Source organism: Salvelinus fontinalis, chromosome 35, assembly GCF_029448725.1.
Source record: "Salvelinus fontinalis isolate EN_2023a chromosome 35, ASM2944872v1, whole genome shotgun sequence".
Classification (NCBI taxonomy): Eukaryota; Metazoa; Chordata; class Actinopteri; order Salmoniformes; family Salmonidae; genus Salvelinus; species Salvelinus fontinalis.
Window position 1 is genome coordinate 16,148,376 of NC_074699.1, and position 22,151 is coordinate 16,170,526.

General features: G+C 44.5%; 1 protein-coding gene across 3 annotated transcripts in view; it reads left to right on the plus strand.

The window, feature by feature from the left end:
- Positions 1–22,151, plus strand: part of LOC129834374 (ankyrin repeat domain-containing protein 11-like) — a 145,994-nt gene that overhangs the window by 17,141 nt on the left and 106,702 nt on the right. For all 3 annotated transcript variants that reach the window (XM_055899293.1, XM_055899295.1, XM_055899294.1), the window contains exon 2: positions 17,456–17,534. The gene's annotated coding sequence lies outside the window, so the exon portion shown is untranslated. The remainder of the gene's footprint in view (positions 1–17,455; positions 17,535–22,151) is intronic.

Below are 22,151 nucleotides of genomic sequence, written 5' to 3' on the forward strand. Positions count from 1 at the left end.
GTAGTTAAGCTCTGTCATCATTATCATGTTCAGAACTAAAACTTAGGCTACACAATGAAATAGGGCTAAGTACCTTGTTGAACATTTTCTATTCTGCTAAGAACCTATCAAAGGCCGATAGGCCATATGTTATTGTTCAAGAATAATCATTAAATTTTAGGTAATTTCCCGTTTCACTGCAGTCTTTAGAATACAAAACATGTACATCGATGTGCACATCAGTGCAAACAGCAAGGTGTGTTTGTGCCTGTGGTGTTGTGTTCCTGCAGTGTGAAAGGGCCTGTGGTGCTGCCTGCCTGGCTCTGTTCTCAGTCCCCCTGCCTGCTTGCCTGGCTGACTGCTTCTCTGCAGTCTCGCCTGCCTGCGCTGGAGCTGAGGAGGTTTAGCGTGGTCCCTGCAGAAGCCAGCCTGATCAATAATGTAGATTTCTTTTGAAGAAGGGCAGTGTGCAGGTCTCACACGCAGCACACATCCCTCTACTCCCCTCTCTCTCAGGTGGCAGTGTCAGGTTCCTCTCCAATGTAGAGGACCGATAGGATGGCTGAATCTAATTTGCCTCAGTAAGATATTAAAATAAGCATGCTGATACTTGATGCTTCAAATATATCAGGCTGCCACTGGACTCTGGTGTCTGTCATATTGAGCTGCTGCTGTTGTTCAGAGCTGTAAGTTATTGTGGGGACTTTTAGAGGCGGACGGGGTGAGATATTGGATAAGGTGGAAAATAACATGCAATAACATGTTTTGTAAACGCAGATGTAAAATGCTTCTTATTGTAATTTCTTCTCGGTATCAGACAAGTTTTGTGCTTCAGTTGCACTTCTCCACTCTGAGAATTCAGGAAGGGGCATTCTATCAGCAGACAGCGCTCTGACTGATGTGTAGCTACCTTTTTCTCCTGTTAATTTCTCAGTGAAACATACTTTTCTCTGGTAAAATGCAAGACTAACTTCAAACAAAACATTAACAAATATAGCTGGCTGCATTTTTTACTATGATAAACATTTAGAAATATGATGACCATGTGTAGTTTTTGCAGAAAAGACCTTGATTTTTCATTGTATGCTCATTAACTTGTGTGGCTGCTGGCCAAATAGCGTTGCACTTCTGTTGTCATCTGATGAAAATGAAGCTGTTTTCTGAATGTGCTGCACTAATGTATTTTCTGTAGAAAACTATAGTTGCACGCCCCTGGTCAGCAAAAAAACACTGACTTTCAATATAAAACGCAAGTTGAAATGGTTTCAAACACTTTTTTGACGGTCTGCTTTTTGAAAATGCTGATTTCTGAACTCTAACGCGACCCCTGTCTCAATAGTAAGTGTCTATGTCTCGTCAAAGAGGGTAGATGGAGGCTATGCTTTTACGTACATTTTTACAGTATTCAGCAATGTTAGTTTAGGCTACATGTTTTACCAGTTATTTTGCTGAAGATGCTTTGTTACATTAGGCACTTTAGACATTTTGTGTGTATTATGAGTGTATATGAAGGTTTGCACCCTGCGTATGAACTCCAGAAATAAAGCGTTCTGTAAGGGCTCAAACACTCCAATAGCGTGCTGGACGAGAGTACTTAGCACCTCTAAATGTAATTTGCGAGCCGAGTGGGCACCAATTTTTGCATGGACAGCGCCTGAAGAAAATATTCATACCCCTTGACTTATTCCACATTTTTTTACAGCCTGAATTCAGAATGGATTAAATAAATATACCATAATGGGCTTCTGTGTGGCGCAGCGGTCTAAGGTACTGCATCTCAGTACAAGAGGCATCACTACAGTCCCTGGTTCGAATCCAGGCTGAATCGCATCCGACCGTGATTGGGAGTCCCATAGGGTGGTGCACAATTGGCCCAGCGTTGTCTGGGTTTGGCTGGGGTAGGCCGTCATTGTAAATAAGAATTTGTTCTTAACTGACTTGCCTAGTTAAATATTTTTGTTTGTTTAAATAATGACAAAGTGAAAACATGCTTTTAATTTTTTTGGCTCAATAAAAAAAATAAAAAAAACAGAAATATCACATTTACCTCAGTATTCACACCATTAGTCAATACATGTTATCACCTTAAGCAGTGATTTACAGCTGTGAGTTTTTCTAAGTAAGTCTAAGAGCTTTGCACACCTGGAATGTAGAATATTTCCACATCATTATAAACAACATTCACGTTGGTTGTTGTTAATAGCTAAATCAAATCAAATTTATTTATAAAGCTCTTCTTACATCAGCTGATATCTCAAAGTGCTGTACAGAAACCCAGCCTAAAACCCCAACCAGCAAGCAATGCAGGTGTTGAAGCACGGTGGCTAGGAAAAACTCCCTAGAAAGGCCAAAACCTAGGAAGAAACATAGAGAGGAACCAGGCTATGAGGGGTGGGCCAGTCCTCTTCTGGCTGTGCCGGGTGGAGATTATAACAGAACATGGCCAAGATGTTCAAATGTTCATAAATGACCAGCATGGTCAAATAATAATAATCACAGGAGTTGTCGAGGGTGCAGCAAGTCAGCACCTCAGGAGTAAATGTCAGTTGGCTTTTCATAGCCGATCATTAAGAGTATCTCTACCACTCCTGCTGTCTCTAGAGAGTTGAAAACAGCAGGTCTGGGACAGGTAGCACGTCCGGTGAACAGGTCAGGGTTCCATAGCCGCAGGCAGAACAGTTGAAACTGGAGCAGCAGCACGGCCAGGTGGACTGGGGACAGCAAGGAGTCATCATGCCAGGTAGTCCTGAGGCATGGTCCTAGGGCTCAGGTCCTCCGAAAGAAAGAGAGAAAGAGAGTATTAGAGAGACCATACTTAAAAAACACCGGATAAGACAGGAGAAGTACCCCAGATATAACAAACTGACCCTAGCCCCCCGACACATAAACTACTGCAGCATAAATACTAGAGGCTGAGACAGGAGGGGTCAGGAGACACTGTGGCCCCATCCGATGATACCCCCGGACAGGGCCAAACAGGAAGGATATAACCCCACCCACTTTGCCAAAGCACAGCCCCCACACCACTAGAGGGATAACTTCAACCACCAACTTAACATCCTGAGACAAGGCCGAGTATAGCCCACAAAGATCTCCGCCACGGCACAACCAAAGGGGGGATGCCAACCCAGACAGGAAGATCACGTCAGTGACTCAACCCACAAAGTGACGCACTCCTCCTAGGGACGGCATGGAAGAGCACCAGTAAGCCAGTGACTCAGCCCCTGTAATAGGGTTAGAGGCAGAAATTCTAGGGACAATTAGGAGGCCTGCGTCTTGTGACCGTAGCGTACGTGTAGGTATGTACGGCAGGACCAAATCGGAAAGATAGGTAGGAGCAAGCCCATATAATGCTTTGTAGGTTAGCAGTAAAACCTTGAAATCAGCCCTTGCCTTAACAGGAAGCCAGTATAGGGAGGCTAGCACTGGAGTAATATGATCAAATTTTTTGGTTCTAGTCAGGATTCTAGCAGCCGCATTTAGCACTAACTGAAGTTTATTTAGTGCTTTATCCGGATAGCCGGAAAGTAGAGCATTGCAATTGTCTAGCCTAGCTAGACAGCCATTTTCAATTCTTGCAATAGATATTAGTCTAAACTGTAGTTAGGCCACACAGGAACATTCAGTGTTGTCTTGGTAAGCAACTCCAGTGTATATTTGGCCTTGTGCTTTAGGTTATTGTCCTGCTGAAAGGGTCATTTTTGTCTCCCAGTGTCTGCTGGAAACCAGACTGAACTAGGTTTTCTCTGATTTTGTCTGTGCTTAGCTCTATTCCATAATTTATTATTTTATCTTAAACTTCCTTGCCGATGACCAGCATACTCATAACATGATGCGTTCGCCACCATGCTTGAAAATATAAAGAGTGGTACTAAGTGGTGTGCTGGTTTTGCCACAAACATAATGATTTGTATTCAGAACATAACGCTAATGTCTTTGCCACATTTTTTGCAGTTCTACATTAGTGTCGTATTGCAAACTCTGTCATTTAGGTTAATATTGTGGAGTAACTACAATGTTGATGGTCCATCTCCAGTTTTCTCCTATCACAGCCATTAAAATCTAACTGTTTTCGAGTCACCATTGGCCTCATGGTGAAATCCCTGAGCGGTTTCCTTCCTTTACGCCAACTGATTTAGGAAGGACGCCTGTATCTTTGTAGTGACTGAGTGTATTGATACACCATTCAAAGTGTAATGAATAACTTCACCATGCTCAAAGAGATATTCAATGTCTGCTTTTATTATATGTTTACCCATCTACCAATATGTGCCCTTCTTTGCAATGCATTGAAAACTTCCCCTGGTCTTTATGCTTCAAAGCTGGGACCAAGAGACAGAAGCTGTTTTTCAATCTCAAGGCCATCAGACTGTTAAATAGCCATCACTAGCACATTAGAGGCTGCTGCCCTATTTACATAGACTTGAAATCACTAGCCATTTTAATAATTGGAACACTAGTCACTTTAATAATGTTGACATATTTTGCATTATATCATATGTATATACTGTATTCTGTCCTATTCTACTGTATTTTAGTCTATGCCCCTCTGACATTGCTCGTCCAAATATTTATATATTCTTAATTCCTTTCCTTTAGATTGTGTGTTGATAAATATGACTGGTTAGATATTACTACACTGAGCTAGAAACACAAGCATTTCGCTACACCTGCAACAACATCTGCTAAACAAATGTATGTGTCAAATAAAATTTGATTTTTATTTGGTTGAATCTGTGTTTCACATTCTCTGCTCGACCTGAGGAACCTTACAATTATCTGTATGTGCGGGGTACAGAGATATGGTAGTCATTCAAAAATCATGTTAAACACTATTATTTCACGCAACTTATGTTTTACTCCTGAACTTTAGACTTGCCATAACAAAGGGGTTGAAAACTTATTAAGACATTTCAGCCTTTCATTTTAAATGAATTTGTAAACATTTCTACAAACAATTCCACTTTGTCGTTATGGGGTATTGTGTGTGTGTAGACCAGTGACAAACAATATCCTTTTTAAATTCAGGCTGTAACACAACAAAATGTGGAAAAAGTCCAGGTGTGAAATACTTTCTGAATAATCATGTGGAGAAAAAAGTTGTCCGTCAGACGTGGGCCCAAATGCTAGATGCACATTCGGTGGGAGCCTAAAGTCAACTGGTTCCATGCCACGGTCCCACCGCATAAAAAAATAGAAGCCAAAAAACGGTGCTGTGTGCAAAATGTATATATTTATATTAAGGCCTCTAGAATAGCAGGCTGCCAACACACAATTTAGTCATTTCTCTCTCTCTCTCACACACACACACACACACACACACACACACACACTATACTCTTGCTATACTAATTATTTATCATGTTTTGAATTGCTTGGAACTCCTACATGTTTTTGCAGCCAGGTCACATGTGATACAAGTCAGTATTCGACGTCCATCCATGTCTGAGGGTGTCGGGAGATTACAAGTAAACCGGACCCCGGGGCAGCCATGAGCGCTGTTACCTTCAAGTAGGTTTTGCTAGGTTGTTGTGGATTGGTATGGCGGATGAATTTAAGCATCTGCCTCTGAATCCAAAGTTAGCAAATTCGAATCCAGCGATAGAAAGTTATTGAGATTTTTGTTTAAAGTCTATTCCAAACCTTAACCCTTAACCATTCGGAGTTAATGCATGAACTTAATCATTCGGAGTTAATGCCTAACCTTAAATCTAAGTTAATGTCTAAACTTAACCTTACACTTTGAAATTTGACGTTTGCATCAACTTCTAAATTTGACGTTTGAGAAACATGGCTGAACGTCTAATTCTGAAGTGAAACTGTAAGAGCTAGTTGTGTTTTTGGTCTAGTGAATCGTTGACGGAATAAACACAACTGATCTAAATAACTGAAACCTGAATTACCATTTAGTTTCATTGTTTTCAGCTTATGTTTGGGTTTACAGCACTCCTGCTGTTTAGAGACTACTGGAAATTTGTAATATTCTTCCCTGGTACCCAACACTCCAGCTATTTGGGTAACTTGGTTAACATATTGCTTTCAAGAATAGTTCACAACAGTAGGTCTATTATTCCTGTATTCTATTTAGTAATATTTGTATTTTGGGACAGATTTGAAAAAATTCACTCTACAAACAAGTGCTGAATAACAATGCTACTCTGAGTAGCTTGGTGCCCTGCCTACAAAAAAATGGAGCCGAGGGAAATGCTGTCTGTGCATGCTGCTCTGTAGGTGAGCAGTGCAGACTCTCCCTGTCCCCCTGTGTCCGTGTCTGCTCTGTGATGCATGTTCAGTGTTCAGACATAAAGGTCGGAGCTAGTGTCCCAGTCCCAGGCTGCTGTCAGCTACGTCAGATGTGTTCTCTGATAGGGCAGCCAGAGAGGACTGGAGAGGTGCTCTGTATCCCAGGGACACATTGAGAGAAGGGGGGGATGGAGGGGTCTGCCTCATTGTCCAGATTTCCCAGATAAATGGAGCTGACCAGATTGTGAAAATGGTGGCGCTTCCTGTAATCCGATGCTCTGGGGAGCAGAATAGATGGGGGGGGGGGGGGGGGGGCGCGACAGAAAAGAGGCACGATAAAGGATGGCTGTGCCTGCCCTCAGGCGACCATTAGACCACCCGTCTCCTCTGTAATCCCACAATGCACTGGTGCCCCACATAGGCCTGCATGTTCGCACAAGCCACGGGCCATGCTGCAGACACGCAGTGGCAGCCCGGGCTGAAGCAACACAGTCCAGCCAGTTGTTTTTAGAGCTCCACTCACTTTACCCTCCCCCCAGCCATATTACTAAAGCTCAAATGGGGCTGACCTCTCACTCTCCTCCCTTCGCTCTGTGTCTCTCAGTAGCTCGGCTCTCTCTTCCACATTTTCCAGTCTTTGCTTTGAGCTTTGGGCTTCAGAATAGCATGTGTATAAACTATTGTGTCCAGTATGTCCCCCCCCCCCCTCTCCTGCAGACACAGTCGGTGTTTTCAGCCCTATCACCATTACAACATGTTGTGGGCTAATCTCCGGAAATATACTCATTAAATAGCTACGGATCTATGGCATGTGGAATTGTTTTGTGTGTGTGATCGTGGGTCTGAGTGTTAGCAGTTGTTGTTGTGTGTGTTCCCTCAGGCAGTTATCTGGACACAGTGTGGTATGTTTGTAGCAGAGCAGCTCTGGCAGCCATGGTCTGTTGTTGAGGCTAGGTCCTAGGATTGGCCGTGACTGCCCTCCCAACTCCAAGGAGATTCTTGGATCTCAAACCCTGGGCGTTGGGATTCAAAGCTGGACTAGAGTCTACAGAGACTGGCCAGGGTCTCAAACTTGTCAGAAGTATGACTTGCCTTCTCATGCACTTGTGTGCACACCACTCCTCATGAACAAAGTCCAGTGTTTGGATTTCCCCTGTTGATGTTGAAATACCACACATCTAGTAGGGATTTGTTTTAAACGATGGTGTTAGTATATTCACTTCAAATAGCCAAACATGCGAAAAGAACACTTCCTTTGTCCTGAGCTGCCCCTGCTTACTGTCAGGATGGAGGAAGCTTGAAATCTCACCTCTGGCCTTTTGCATGTTCAGGTCAACTCCTATATCCTGTTTTACTCGTATTTCTTCTCATCAATTTGGCCATATCATAAAACCTAACCCCTGTATGGGCACAACAGGGATGTTAGCCAGAAGGAGAGATAGCTAGCTAGTACTTGTAGGCCTGTGTCCTGCAGTGTGTTTGGATGTGAAGCTAGTTGGCCCATGTCGGTCTGTGTGCTGACTGTGCTCTTTAAGCCTGGTCTTTCTGGTAGGCTCACCTAAAAGCCGTGCTGATTAGTATCTCTGGATTTTTCTGAAGCTTTTGTGCCAGGTTTTGTGCCTCAATCAGCAGTTTTTACTCATGTGTCGCCTGCCTTCTCAATCTCCCATCGTGCTGAGTCAAACCTAATTAGCCAGGATAGATGCAGCCGTTACAAATGAGCATTGTGGCCCCCCCAGTGTGGCTCAACACAAGTCGTGTAAACACGGCTGGTTTTGGGGAACCGGTCTCATTCACCAGAGAACCCTGCTAAACATGTCTATTAACACACAGAAATAAATTGGAGTAGTAACTGGAGGCGTGGCGCCTGGAGGGCCACTGTAGGCCAAACACACAACACTCTTTGGTGTGAGACCCTGGAGGGGCCCAGAGCTGCAGCGCCATCTTTGGTGTGAGACCCTGGAGGGGCCCAGAGCTACTGCAAAGAACCAAAAGGGAAAGAAAATGAGGAGAAGACACTAACTTAAGCGTTTCCCTTCCTCTCTCTGCAGACAGGCCTCACTCAAGCCTCACTACCCCCTGCAAAGAGGCTCTTCATATGGGCCAGAAATAGCCCAGGCTCCCCACATGCCTAGCAAACCTTAATTTAAGTCTAAGTAACTAAGATTTCTGGGTTTGACTGTGAATGGCCTATGGTGGTGTGTTGTTGCTCCCAGCAGTCTGTCCCCCATGTGGCAGGGATTAAATGTCCAGTTTCGTCCTGTTAGACTTTACTACTTCCCCAGTCATAAATGTACAATTGCTGGACACATTGGACTGACTGGCAGCTCCCTGCCCTGCCTATGTGTGTGAACGTGTGACTTCTAGTCCAGCTCAATGTCAGCAGGTAGTAAATTACCTCATTGGTGTGCTTTAAAAAAAAAACAGTAGTCTGTCTCTGCCGTGTTCATATGAGCCGAAGCTCCAAACTTATGTCACATCCTGCCCAGCTGCCCCTGGCAGGCGGGACTATGGATATTTGCACAAGAGCATTTGTGTGCTTCTGCCTCGCTATGGCCAGGGCAAACACACTTACAGGAAGCCTCAAATACTGACATACTGACACGGGATGAACTTGTTTTGGCGTTCTTAAAATACCTGGTCTCCCCTCCCCCTGCCTACAGACGTAGCTGTCACTTCTCGTTGAGTCTTGTGCCTGCCCTGAGGGCATGAGGGGGCCACCACATTACCACAAGGTAGGAGCCATGTGTTATTGGCCGAGTCATCCTGCTTGAGATGTTTGAAAAGTGCAGGCTTGGGCGCCTTGCAATGACTGGTAGCTTAAACAGTCTCAACTATGTTGGCATGAAGTCTGCAGAGCCTGGCCCATGGCCTGTGGTGAAACTGAAGTCCTGTCTTTGGTAATCCCTCCCGGTGTATGAATAATTGTGGAAGCATCCTCTTTCAAGAGGAATATAACCAGCTCCCTAAGAGCTGTGGCAAAGCGCCGGAGCTTGGCTTCTCAGGCTCAAAGTTTCCCTTTTAAGGTCAACATAGTGTGCACCCTACGAGTGGTGGAAAACCTCCGGCCAACCCTAGAGGGAGAGATATCCTCCACAGACAGATTAATGGAGTTTTAATGTGCAGTGTGTTTGCTAGTAGTAGGGGCTCGTATAAGTGACAAAGGAAACATGTCTCGCTCATTTGATCGTAGGTGCACAAAGGGAGATCAGTGAGTTTGGCGTTATCACTTATGTTTTTATTTTATTTCAATCAGAATTTAAAGCTCCGTAAGGATTCTAAATACAACATTTCACATTCAAGTTGAATTTAACCCTGGCATGATATCCTCAGATGTCCATAGTCTACCCAACCAAGAGCTTACCCTGCCAGAGACTGATCTGTGTTACCCATGAGTGATGTCTTGTGTGTTTTAGCATGGCCCGGCTTAAAGTGAGTGTGCTTTGTCACTGTGCGGTCAGGGGATTTTCTTAGTAAGATTACAAGCCTGTATTCAAGCCCCATTTAAGAGGGAGTGCTCTGCTCTCCATTCTGGATTAGTCCAATCCATGTATTCCTGCTGTGAGAACCAACAGGCTTCTGATTTTAACAGACACGTCACCATCCCCCCCCCCCTGTCCATCCCAGTGAAGCCTGGCCCCTTAATCTTGCCTAACTTCCTGTTTTGTCCTGGCACCTCCAGCCCTTGGCATGGCCTGGCCTGGGCTCTAGTGTCATCCACTTCAGTCGGTATGTTAACTTGAGATTCTTGCTGTCCCATTTCTAGCTGCTAAGATTGACAGACATAAAATGTTTTGCAGATGTAACATATATTTTCTTAATCTATGACTATTGCTATCTCTAATGGCTAGAGATGCACAGTTCGGTAAATGTTGCTGCCGACTAACCAACCCTCATTAACCGGTCAACAAACAGTTACATTTTTCCCAAACAGTAAAATGACGTGACCTACAGAAATTGCTATGCCTGCATACAAGGAACTGACATTTTTCGTTAAGAGTTTAATGAAAACATGCAACAGTAGAAGCCTACCATCTTAGTTCAAAAAAAGGCTATATTTTTGAACATGCAATTCCTGTAATGAAGCCGCTAATGAAACATAATTTTCAAACATTTGCCAAAATGCCATTCGTGGGGAAACAATGTTCTAAACAGAGCACCTAATGCCAGCCGAGCTGAAAACACTGTTCTAAACTAGAGGTCGACCGATTGTGATTTTTCGATACAGATACCGATTATTGGAGGACCAAAAAAGCCGATACCGATTAATCGGCCGATTTAATAAATAAATGAAATAAATATATATATATATATATATATATATATATATATATATATATACATATATACACACTGCTCAAAGAAATAAAGGGAACACTTAAACAACATAATGTAACTCCAAGTCAATCACACTTCTGTGAAATCAAACTGTCCACTTAGGAAGCAACACTGATTGACAATAAATTTCACATGCTGTTGTGCAAATGGAATAGACAAAAGGTGGAAATTATAGGAAATTAGCAAGACACCCCCCAAAAAGGAGTGATTCTGCAGGTGGTGACCACAGACCACTTCTCAGTTCCTATGCTTCCTGGCGGATGTTTTAGTCACTTTTGAATGCTGGCGGTGCTCTCACTCTAGTGGTAGCATGAGACGGAGTCTACAACCCACACACGTGGCTCAGGTAGTGCAGTTCATCCAGGATGGCACATCAATGCGAGCTGTGGCAAAAAGGCTTGCTGTGTCTGTCAGCGTAATGTCCAGAGCATGGAGGCGCTACCAGGAGACGGGCCAGTACACCAGGAGACGTGGAGGAGGCCGTAGGAGGGCAACAACCCAGCAGCAGGACCGCTACCTCCGCCTTTGTGCAAGGAGGTGCACTGCCAGAGCCCTGCAAAATGACCTCCAGCAGGCCACAATATGTATTTCTATTAGCTAACCACGATAGCAAAAGACACAACTTTGTTTTCTCCCATTTTTTTCCTGCATTGCTATCACAATTTAGACCAAATAAAGATATAAATAGTCACTAACCAAGAAACAACTTCTTCAGATGACAGTCTGATAACATATTTATTGTATAGCATATGTTTTGTTAGAAAAATGTGCATATTTCAGGTATAAATCATAGTTTTACATTGCAGCCACCATCACAACTCTCACCAAAGTAACTAGAATAACTACAGAGAGCAACGTGAATGACCTAAATACTCATCATAAAACATTTATGAAAAATACACAGCGTACAGCAAATGAAAGAACAAGATCTTGTGAATCCAGCCAATATTTCAAATGTTTTAAGTGTTTTAAAGTGAAAACACAATATAGCATTATATTAGCTTACTACAATAGCCAACCACACAATAGCATTGATTCAAGCCAACAATAGCGATAACGAATAAACCAGCAAAAGATATACATTTTTTCACTAACCTTCTCAAACTTCTTCAGATGACAGTCCTATAACATCATATTACACAATTCATATAGAGTTTGTTCGAAAATGTGCATATTTAGCGGCACAAATCGTGGTTATACAATGAGAATATTAGCCAAGCTGCCAACAATATGTCGGGAGAAATCTTGGGAGAGGCCCCTAATCTAATCAATAACTAATCATAAACTCGACTAAAAAATACAGGTTGGACAGCAAATGAAAGATACATTAGTTCTTAATGCAACCGCTGTGTTAGATTTTTAAAATTAACGTTACTACGACATACAGCATGCGTTAAAGCGAGACCGCACCGAAATTAATGGCGGAATAGTAGGTCAACATTTTTCAACAGAACAATGAATTAACATCATAAATACTTCTTACTTTTTGATGAGCTCCCATCAGAATTTTGGGCAAGTTGTCCAGAGGAATCGTTGCTCGGTTGTAGATTGTCGCCTTCAACTTTGGAATTAGCAGTTAACATTAACCATGTGGCGAATACGTGTCCAACTCACTATAACGCAGCACTAAGAAATATCCGAAAATCGCAATATACTGATATAAACTGATATAACTCGGTTTAAAATAACAACATTATGATGTCTTTAACACCTATATCGAATAAAATCAGAGCCGGATATATCTAAGGCCTATAACGGGAGCTTCCCAGAACGCAATCCTGAGGTCTGTCTTGCGTCATGGCGAATGGTGAAAAGACTGCACCACATGTTCCAAGCCCATTTATATGGCCTCAGATCTGCCTAGCAACTCCATTCCAATTCTCACTATTTGCTGACATCTAGGGGAAGGCGTATGCAGTGCATCTCGACCAATAGAAGACATGCAAATTAATAAACCTGACCTCGGAACAGGCTGCCTGATTTCAGATTTCTCACTTCCTCACAGGAAAATTGCTCCAACTTGAGTTCTGTTTTACTCACAGATATAATTCAAACGGTTTTAGAAACTAGAGTGTTTTCTATCCAATAGTAATAATAATATGCATATTGTACGAGCAAGAATTGAGTACGAGGCAGTTTAATTTGGGAACGAAATTTTTACAAAGTGAAAACAGCACCCCCTATTGAGAAAAGGTTTTAATATAGTATTTATAGGACTATTTCTCTCTCTACCATATGTATTCCATATACCTTTAAGAACATCCAATAGTCATAGGCACTTTAGTATTGCCAGTGTAACAGTATAGCTTCCGTCCCTCTCCTCGCTCCTACCTGGGCTCGAACTAGGAACACATCGACAACAGCCACCCTCGAAGCAGCGTTACCCATCGCTCCACAAAAGCCGTGGCCCATGCAGAGCAAGGGGAACAACTACTTCAAGTCTCAGAGCGAGTGACGTTTGAAACGCTATTAGCGCGCACCCCGCTAACTAGCTAGCCATTTCACATCGGTTACAGCAGCCTAATCTCAGGAGTTGATAGGCTTGAAGTCATAAACAGCGCAATGCTTGAAGCACAGTGAAGAGCTGCTGGCAAAACGCACGAAAGTGCTGTTTGAATGAATGCTTACGAGCCTGCTGCTGCGTACCATCGCTCAGTCAGACTGCTCTATCAAATCATAGACTTAATTATAACATAACACACAGATATACGAGCCTTAGGTCATTAATATGGTCCAATCCGGAAACTATCATTTCGAAAACAAAACGTTTATCATTTCAGTGAAATACAGAACAGTTCCGTATTTTATCTAACGGGTGGAATCCGTTATCCTATTGCTGTTACATTGTACAACCTTCAATGTTATGTCATAACTACGTAAATTTCTGGCAAATTAGTTCGCAACGAGCCAGGCTGCCCAAACTGTTGCATATACCCTGACTGCGTGCAATGAACGCAAGAGAAGTGACACAATTTCACCTGGTTAATATTGCATGCTAACCTGGATTTCTTTTAGCTAAATATGCAGGTTTAAAAAATATATACTTCTGTGTATTGATTTTAAGAAAGGCATTGATGTTTATGGTTAGGTACAAGTTGGAGCAACGACAGTCCTTTTTCCGCGAATGCGCACCACATCGATTATATGCAACGCAGGACACGCTAGATAACTACACATGGTTGATGCTATTACTAGTTTAACTAGTGATTATGATTGATTGATTGTTTTTTATAAGATAAGTTTAATGCAAGCTAGCAACTTACCTTAGCTTCTTACTGCATTTGCTTAACAGGCAGGCTCCTCATGGAGTGCAATGAGGCAGGTGGTTAGAGCATTGGACTAGTTAACTGTGGGGGGAACAACTACTTCAAGTCTCAGAGCGAGTGACGTTTGAAACGCTATTAGCGCGCACGATGGAATCCTTGCACTGACAAGGTAAAAATCTGTCGTTCTGCCCCTGACCAAGGAAGTTAACCCACCGTTCCTAGGCCGTCATTGAAAATAAGAATGTGTTCTTAAACTGACGTGCCTAGTTAAATAAAGGTGTAAAAAAAAAATATATATTTTTTATTTTATTTTTTAAAATAATTTTTATCTCCTTTTCTCCCCAATTTTTGTGGTATCAAATCGCTAGTAATTACTATCTTGTCTCATCGCTACAACTCCCGTGCAGGCTCGGGAGAGACGAAGGTCGAAAGCCACGCGTCCTCCGAAACACAACCCAACCAAGCCGCACTGCTTCTTAACACAGCGCGCCTCCAACCCGGAGGCCAGCCGCACCAATGTGTCGGGGGAAACACCGTGCACCTGGCCCCCTTGGTTAGCGCGCACTGCGCCCGGCCCGCCACAGGAGTCGCTGGAGCGCTATGAGACAAGAATATCCCTACCGGCCAAACCCTCCCTAACCCGGACGACGCTAGCCCAATTGTGCGTCGCCCCACGCACCTCCCGGTCGCGGCCGGCTGCGACAGAGCCTGGGCGCGAACCCAGAGACTCTGGTGGCGCAGCTAGCACTGCGATGCAGTGCTCTAGACCACTGCGCCACCCGGGAGGCCCTATATATTTTAAAAATCGGCCAAATCAGTGTCCAAAAATACCGATTTCCGATTGTTATGAAAACTTGAAATCGGCCCTAATTAATCGGCCATTCCGATTAATCGGTCGACCTCTTTTCTCAACAGAGCACCTAATGCCAGCCGAGCTGAAAATGTGAGATAATGAGAGTGACAGATGAAAATCTCAGTTAGAAACTTAGAGGGGGAATCTAATAACATCTAGGATGGGTTGTTAATATGACTAGGATTGGTCCTTTGGTTTCTCGACAATGAAAGAAAGTTGATATGAAAACCAATAGAACAGCAGAGAAATGCTGGTTAATGACAGCAGGAAGTCTTTATAAAATAATTGCCTCCATGTTTCTATGGTGGGATTTTGGCGAGGCTACTTTGAAGCAATGTAAGACGTTTCTCATTTGAAGTAAAATGTTGAGGTTTCAAACAATTATGCAGCCTCACGCTCACATTGCAAATTGGTGGGTGACACGCTGATAGCCTGCCTACCTTTGACTATAGCCTATGCACTCAAATGACGATTCGGAGGCGCGCTTTAATTCCGAATTGAGAAATACAAATACTAGCTGTTTTTAATCGCGGCCATCAAAACATTTCTAATTATAATTTTTTTTGACATGTGATTGCACTTAGAACTGTTATTTGTTGTGCAATGACTATGCTTATAAGAGCACTCCAGTACTAGCTTTTTGAGGAGCTGCTCTTGCTCTGTCTGACAGTTGATAGGCTATTCCGCTCATGGTTGCCACCCGTTAGATAAAATACGGAACGGAATAAACGTTTTGTTTTCGAGGTGATAGTTTCCGGCTTAGTCAAAGGTATGTGTAGGGTGCCGTCTTTCGGATGGGACGTTAAACGGGTGTCCTGACTCTCTGAGGTCATTAAAGATCCCATGGCACTTATCGTAAGAGTAGGGGTGTTAACCCCGGTGTCCTGGCTAAATTCCCAATCTGGCCCTCAAACCATCATGGTCACCTAATAATCCCCACTTTACAATTGGCTCATTCATCCCCCTCCTCTCCCCTGTAACTATTCCCCAGGTCGTTGCTGCAAATGAGAACGTGTTCTCAGTCAACTTACCTGGTAAAATAACGGTAAAATAAAAAAAAATAAAAAAAATATGGTTTAGAGAGAAATAGTCGACGCGTTATAATTCCTGTAATAACTTGCGGCTGAACTTGAAATGGGTTCCTTCGTTATTTTACCGTTCATGTCTTCCATAGAGAATGTCTTGATCTACTTCAAATAAGGTCTGTGTTTCGTGCAGGCTTAAACCGCCTCGATGTTTTGATACCCGTGTAAATCTCACTAGGATAAGGTAACGTTTGTCAACATATTTTCATAAATCCACTACAAAAAAAATGATCTTCGCTTATATTTAGCCAATATTGATCAGAGTTACCTTGTCCTATGGATATCTACACAGTTATAAAATTGGCACGGTGGTGTAAGCCTACACGAAACACAGACCTTATTTTAAGTGAATCTAAAAATATCCTATGGAATAAATGAAGGAACCGCTTTTCAGATTTTGCTAGGTGTCATGTGAATTATGACTCGCACTTTGGTCGTCAATTCTTACCATGCCCATTATTAAAATAGGATTTCCTGCATATAGAAATGACAGTTTTTGTTTTCAACATTCATCACAGGTAACTTAAACTCTATTTTTATTCAAACAGTTGAGAGTATTTGTCTCCTAAGCAGACTCTTCAGTATCATTGTCACTTCAGAGCTCTGTGTGTGTGTATTTATGTATTATATTAAGTTAAAATAAAAGTGTTCATTGTTCATTCAGTATTGTTGCTATTGTCATTATTACAAAAATGTGTGTGTAATATATATATATATATAAAAACATTTTTATTTTATATAAATCGGCCGATTAATCGGTATTTTTGTCCTCCAATAATCGTTATCGCCGTTGACAAATCATAGTTGGTCGACCTCTACTCTGTATGCTTTGCGCGTGTGATAAATAAGATGCATGACGACTACCGAAAATACACGCTGCAATTTAATTCCGCTAAATTATGCAAATTATCCTGTAGACCGGTGGAATATATTTTCTGTGGCTAACCGATTTTAACCGTTAACATCTCTACTAGTGGAATGCGATTTTGCTTTCATGGCCTCGCACACAAGAATAATGTCAGTCTGACAGATTCGGTAAGCTTTGCACCTGTTCAGAAGGAAAGTGGGCAAGATACAAGCAAACGCCTTTTTTGTATTTATTTCAGTAATTTCTGAAAATAACAAACTCTTGGTTAATAACGCCCTCTAAGACTGAAAGCATGTTATTCTCTATCCTTAGACATATACTTTCCCACAATACCCCTGAGCCTAACTGCGGGGGTGTGTGGTCCTCTTGAGCCAACTTGTTATCACCATTTGTGCTAGTGGACACTCTCAATGTTATTTGAACAACTGCCATGGAACAAATGTGAGCGAGGGGCTAGGTGACAGCGACACAGGAATGTAACCGATGTGGCACAACTGAAGGCCTTTGAAAAGCCCCTCTATCTTTCAAATCCTGATAAACCCCTGCCCTCAGTTGGGACAAAGCTAGGGTTAGGGTTGGCTGTGGCTGGGGGGGAATGAGGGGCTGTGGCTGGGGGGGTGGTTGTGAGGGGCTGTCTACAGGGGTAGGAGAGGCTGGCATGGTGTGGGGCTTTGACCTTTGAAAGGTTGCACTAAGATACTGTGTTGGGGGAATAGGACAACCTGAGTGGGGAAGATGACTCCCTACACCAGATCTCATTAGGAATGTTGAACGCCAACTAACAGCTCCGTAACTAATCCTTCGGTTTTCTTTTGTTTTGTAGGATTCTTTGGATTTCCCTACTGCAGCCCTTTTTAAAGCAGGATTTTAACGTCACCCATCCGCAGACAGCCATGGAATCGGTATGTATTGCTACATTCTCTCCACGTTGTTTCTGGAGCCATCTCTGTTTCTTGGTCCCTGTGTTTGTCACGACGTACTGAAGGTTTGAACACGCTGTATAATGTTTTGAAACGTTGTTTACAGAAAGGGGGTTGTTTTCTAAGGCCTGTATTCCTGTACTCCAGCAGTCTTGTTGTTTTGACTTGTCAGATTTCTCCAAACTGTCTCAGATGCTAAATAAAGGACACTCCTATGGCATCATAGAGAGGGTTTGCTGTGGAACTGCGTACCGGTCTGTGTGTGTGGCTATAGACTTATCATTTCAAGCTATGAGAGAGAGAGTAGGAGAGAGAGAGTGGGAGAGGGCCAGACAGGAGCAGTGCTAGTACCAGCTGGCAGCTTTAAAGCCCTGCACTCTCAACTGGAATGTGTATTTTAAGAGCAGGGCTTAGTGCAGGCCCAGGCCCTGCCTTCCTGTCCCTTTGTTAAAGGGGTTCTGTGTTTTAGCTGGTGTGGGCTTGTGTGTGCATGGTTGTTTGTGTGGCGAGCAACTTGGTTTGGAAAGTAGGTCACCGCTCCCGTAGAGCTCAGTGTCACTAATGAAGTGTCCCTCTCCTGCATGCGACTCATGTGACCGTTCTGCTCGATCAGTAAGTAGTGGCAGCCCACGCCTCTGAAGAGACGGCCGCCTTTTCCCCACGGCACACAGAGAGACTTTCAGAATGGGCGCTGTACAATCGATCTCCCCTCTCGTTCTCTCCCTACTCTCATTTTGTTCTCCTATTCCTTCTGTAGCCTTCTCTTTAGCCAGACGCTCTGTGCAACGGGAGCTGGTGATGTTTACCTCCTGAAATTCCGGATCTGCTTACTGTCAGTGGAAACCAAGGAAACTGATCAAAAAAGCTCATTATGCTGCCAGTACTGTTTCTCCCCCCCCCCACCCCCACCTCTCCTCGTGATGCCAGTCACATGGTTTCCAGGCACCAGTAGAGTAAATCAGAATCAGATTTTTATTTTTAACTGCTCTACATCCTCCACTTTGCCAATGGTTAGCAGAAACAGACGTAGGTTACGGTGTACCTCTCTCTCCCTCTGTTTCAAGCTCTGTTGCCTCTCTCTCCTCTCTTTTGCTCTTTGCCACTCCCTGTCTCTTGCTCTCTCCACTCTTCCTTTCTATCTCTCTGGCTCTCTGTCTCTGGCTCTCTGTCTCTGGCTCTCTGTCTCTGGCTCTCTGGCTCTCTGTCTCTCTGTCTCTGGCTCTCTGTCTCTCTGTCTCTGGCTCTCTGTCTCTGGCTCTCTGTCTCTGGCTCTCTGTCTCTGGCTCTCTGTCTCTGGCTCTCTGTCTCTGGCTCTCTGTCTCTGGCTCTCTGTCTCTGGCTCTCTGTCTCTGGCTCTCTGTCTCTGGCTCTCTGTCTCTGGCTCTCTGTCTCTGGCTCTCTGTCTCTGTCTCTCTGTCTCTGGCTCTCTGTCTCTGGCTCTCTGTCTCTGGCTCTCTGTCTCTGGCTCTCTGTCTCTGGCTCTCTGTCTCTGGCTCTCTGTCTCTGGCTCTCTGTCTCTGGCTCTCTGTCTCTGGCTCTCTGTCTCTGGCTCTCTGTCTCTGGCTCTCTGTCTCTGGCTCTCTGTCTCTGGCTCTCTGTCTCTGGCTCTCTGTCTCTGGCTCTCTGTCTCTGGCTCTCTGTCTCTGGCTCTCTGTCTCTGGCTCTCTGTCTCTGGCTCTCTGTCTCTGGCTCTCTGTCTCTGGCTCTCTGTCTCTGGCTCTCTGTCTCTGGCTCTCTGTCTCTGGCTCTCTGTCTCTGGCTCTCTGTCTCTGGCTCTCTGTCTCTGGCTCTCTGTCTCTGGCTCTCTGTCTCTGGCTCTCTGTCTCTGGCTCTCTGTCTCTGGCTCTCTGTCTCTGGCTCTCTGTCTCTGGCTCTCTGTCTCTGGCTCTCTGTCTCTGGCTCTCTGTCTCTGGCTCTCTGTCTCTGGCTCTCTGTCTCTGGCTCTCTGTCTCTGGCTCTCTGTCTCTGGCTCTCTGTCTCTGGCTCTCTGTCTCTGGCTCTCTGTCTCTGGCTCTCTGTCTCTGGCTCTCTGTCTCTGGCTCTGGCTCTCTGTCTCTGGCTCTCTGTCTCTGGCTCTCTGTCTCTGGCTCTCTGTCTCTGGCTCTCTGTCTCTGGCTCTCTGTCTCTGGCTCTCTGTCTCTGGCTCTCTGTCTCTGGCTCTCTGTCTCTGGCTCTCTGTCTCTGGCTCTCTGTCTCTGGCTCTCTGTCTCTGGCTCTCTGTCTCTGGCTCTCTGTCTCTGGCTCTCTGTCTCTGGCTCTCTGTCTCTGGCTCTCTGTCTCTGGCTCTCTGTCTCTGGCTCTCTGTCTCTGGCTCTCTGTCTCTGGCTCTCTGTCTCTGGCTCTCTGTCTCTGGCTCTCTGTCTCTGGCTCTCTGTCTCTGGCTCTCTGTCTCTGGCTCTCTGTCTCTGGCTCTCTGTCTCTGGCTCTCTGTCTCTGGCTCTCTGTCTCTGGCTCTCTGTCTCTGGCTCTCTGTCTCTGGCTCTCTGTCTCTGGCTCTCTGTCTCTGGCTCTCTGTCTCTGGCTCTCTGTCTCTGGCTCTCTGTCTCTGGCTCTCTGTCTCTGGCTCTCTGTCTCTGGCTCTCTGTCTCTGGCTCTCTGTCTCTGGCTCTCTGTCTCTGGCTCTCTGTCTCTGGCTCTCTGTCTCTGGCTCTCTGTCTCTGGCTCTCTGTCTCTGGCTCTCTGTCTCTGGCTCTCTGTCTCTGGCTCTCTGTCTCTGGCTCTCTGTCTCTGGCTCTCTGTCTCTGGCTCTCTGTCTCTGGCTCTCTGTCTCTCGCTCTCTGTCTCTCGCTCTCTGTCTCTCGCTCTCTGTCTCTCGCTCTCTGTCTCTCGCTCTCTGTCTCTCGCTCTCTGTCTCTCGCTCTCTGTCTCTCGCTCTCTGTCTCTCGCTCTCTGTCTCTCGCTCTCTGTCTCTCGCTCTCTGTCTCTCTGTGTGTAGCCTGCTCCCAGCCCTCGGTGGTGCTGATATTATTGTCAGCGTTATCTGCTGGTTGGGAGTTGTGCTGTGTTGGACGGTAGTGCAGATGAAAGGGTGTCTCTCCTGTGAATGCTCTCCCTGCACCGTTTTGCCTCCTCATTACCAGCGTGTTTTTTTTTTCTTCTCTCCCTCTCCCTCCTCCCCTTTTCCAAAGTAGGCCTATTCTTCAATAGGATTAGTCTGCAGCACTCTGAACAGGAAAGTGGGCCCTGCCAGTCATATTACATAACTCTCATAGCCTGGCTTGAGACAACTATAGGGGCTTTGTTCCCCCAGACCCCGCTCCCACCCGCCTACCTCTCCCCCTGGCAGGCCACATGCTAATGCTCTATTGAAAGAGTCTGTGTGCTCCAAACAGGCATGGCTCTGTGGCCAGGGAGGAGAGAAACTCTGCATCATTACCCTGCAAATTGACATTTCACTCATATCTTTCGCTGAGGAATGTGAACTCAAGGCAGAAGGAGCGGGAACTTTGTTGTGATTAGGTTTTCTTGTAAGCACGTTGAATGATGAGATGATATAGGAGGTTGTGGACCGTCCAAAGGATTGAACCTTTGCGGTGTTGGCGTGCCAAATGTATTGGTTTTCTCTCCCTTCTGACTAGACTAGTGTGCCCCGTTAACCACTTAGGTTGCAGACCTGTATTGTTGTAGTTACATTGTTCTGTGGCATAGGTCCATGCCTCGTGATTCTGTAGCTTATTTGAGCAGAAGTTTGAAGGTTTGTACATTAGTAGGCTTGTTGCGTAATGTGAAGAGCAGGATTGGTAGGGGATAAAATGGTGCCTTTACCCAAGGTTTTCCTTGTCATTCTGTTCCAAGTCATTAGAGCTGAGCACCGAGGAGGAACCAAATCAAATGTATTTATATAGCCCTTCGTACATCAGCTGATATCTCAAAGTGCTGTACAGAAACCCAGCCTAAAACCCCAAACAGCAAGCAATGCAGGTGTAGAAGCACGGTGGCTAGGAAAAACTCCCTAGAAAGGCCATTCTTTAACCATTCTTTAAGATGATATCCAAGCGAATGTTGTCATTGTTCCATTAATCAGCGCAGCTACTGATCGGCTGAGGTTCATGATCAAACACACCCTGAAAGGAAGTGTCAACTAGCTCTCTCATCCCGCTGTAGATGGAGGGATGTTGGTAGCTATGGTGGGTAGCCATGGTGGGTATCGCCAATACGTGACGACTCCAATCGGCGTTACGGTCTGGCTGATGGAAAACGCCTACATGTATTTTTCAACTAACCTGCACTTGCCGACACTTTGTTCTCGAAATCAGGAAAAAGTGTATCTTATAAATGTGCAGGTGGTTACAAAAACCAGAGACTATTCTGAAAGATATTAAATCCATGTTTTGTATTGAGTGAGAAATGCCTCTTGCATGTGTAGATCTTTGTTTTGGTCGCACTGTGTGACGTGCTGTCATCTTCTACACTTGGCCGAGCCACAAAGACAATCCTAGTTCCTGCCAAGATGCTGGGAAATGCTAGATGTACAGCAGCTAAGATGGCGAGGAACCTACTCGGGCAGCACAAAACTTTCAGAATATTTTTGGGTTGAACCACATGAACCACATGCACCACCTACCGTAGCTAGACGGTAGGTAGCATCCAGCTGTCTTT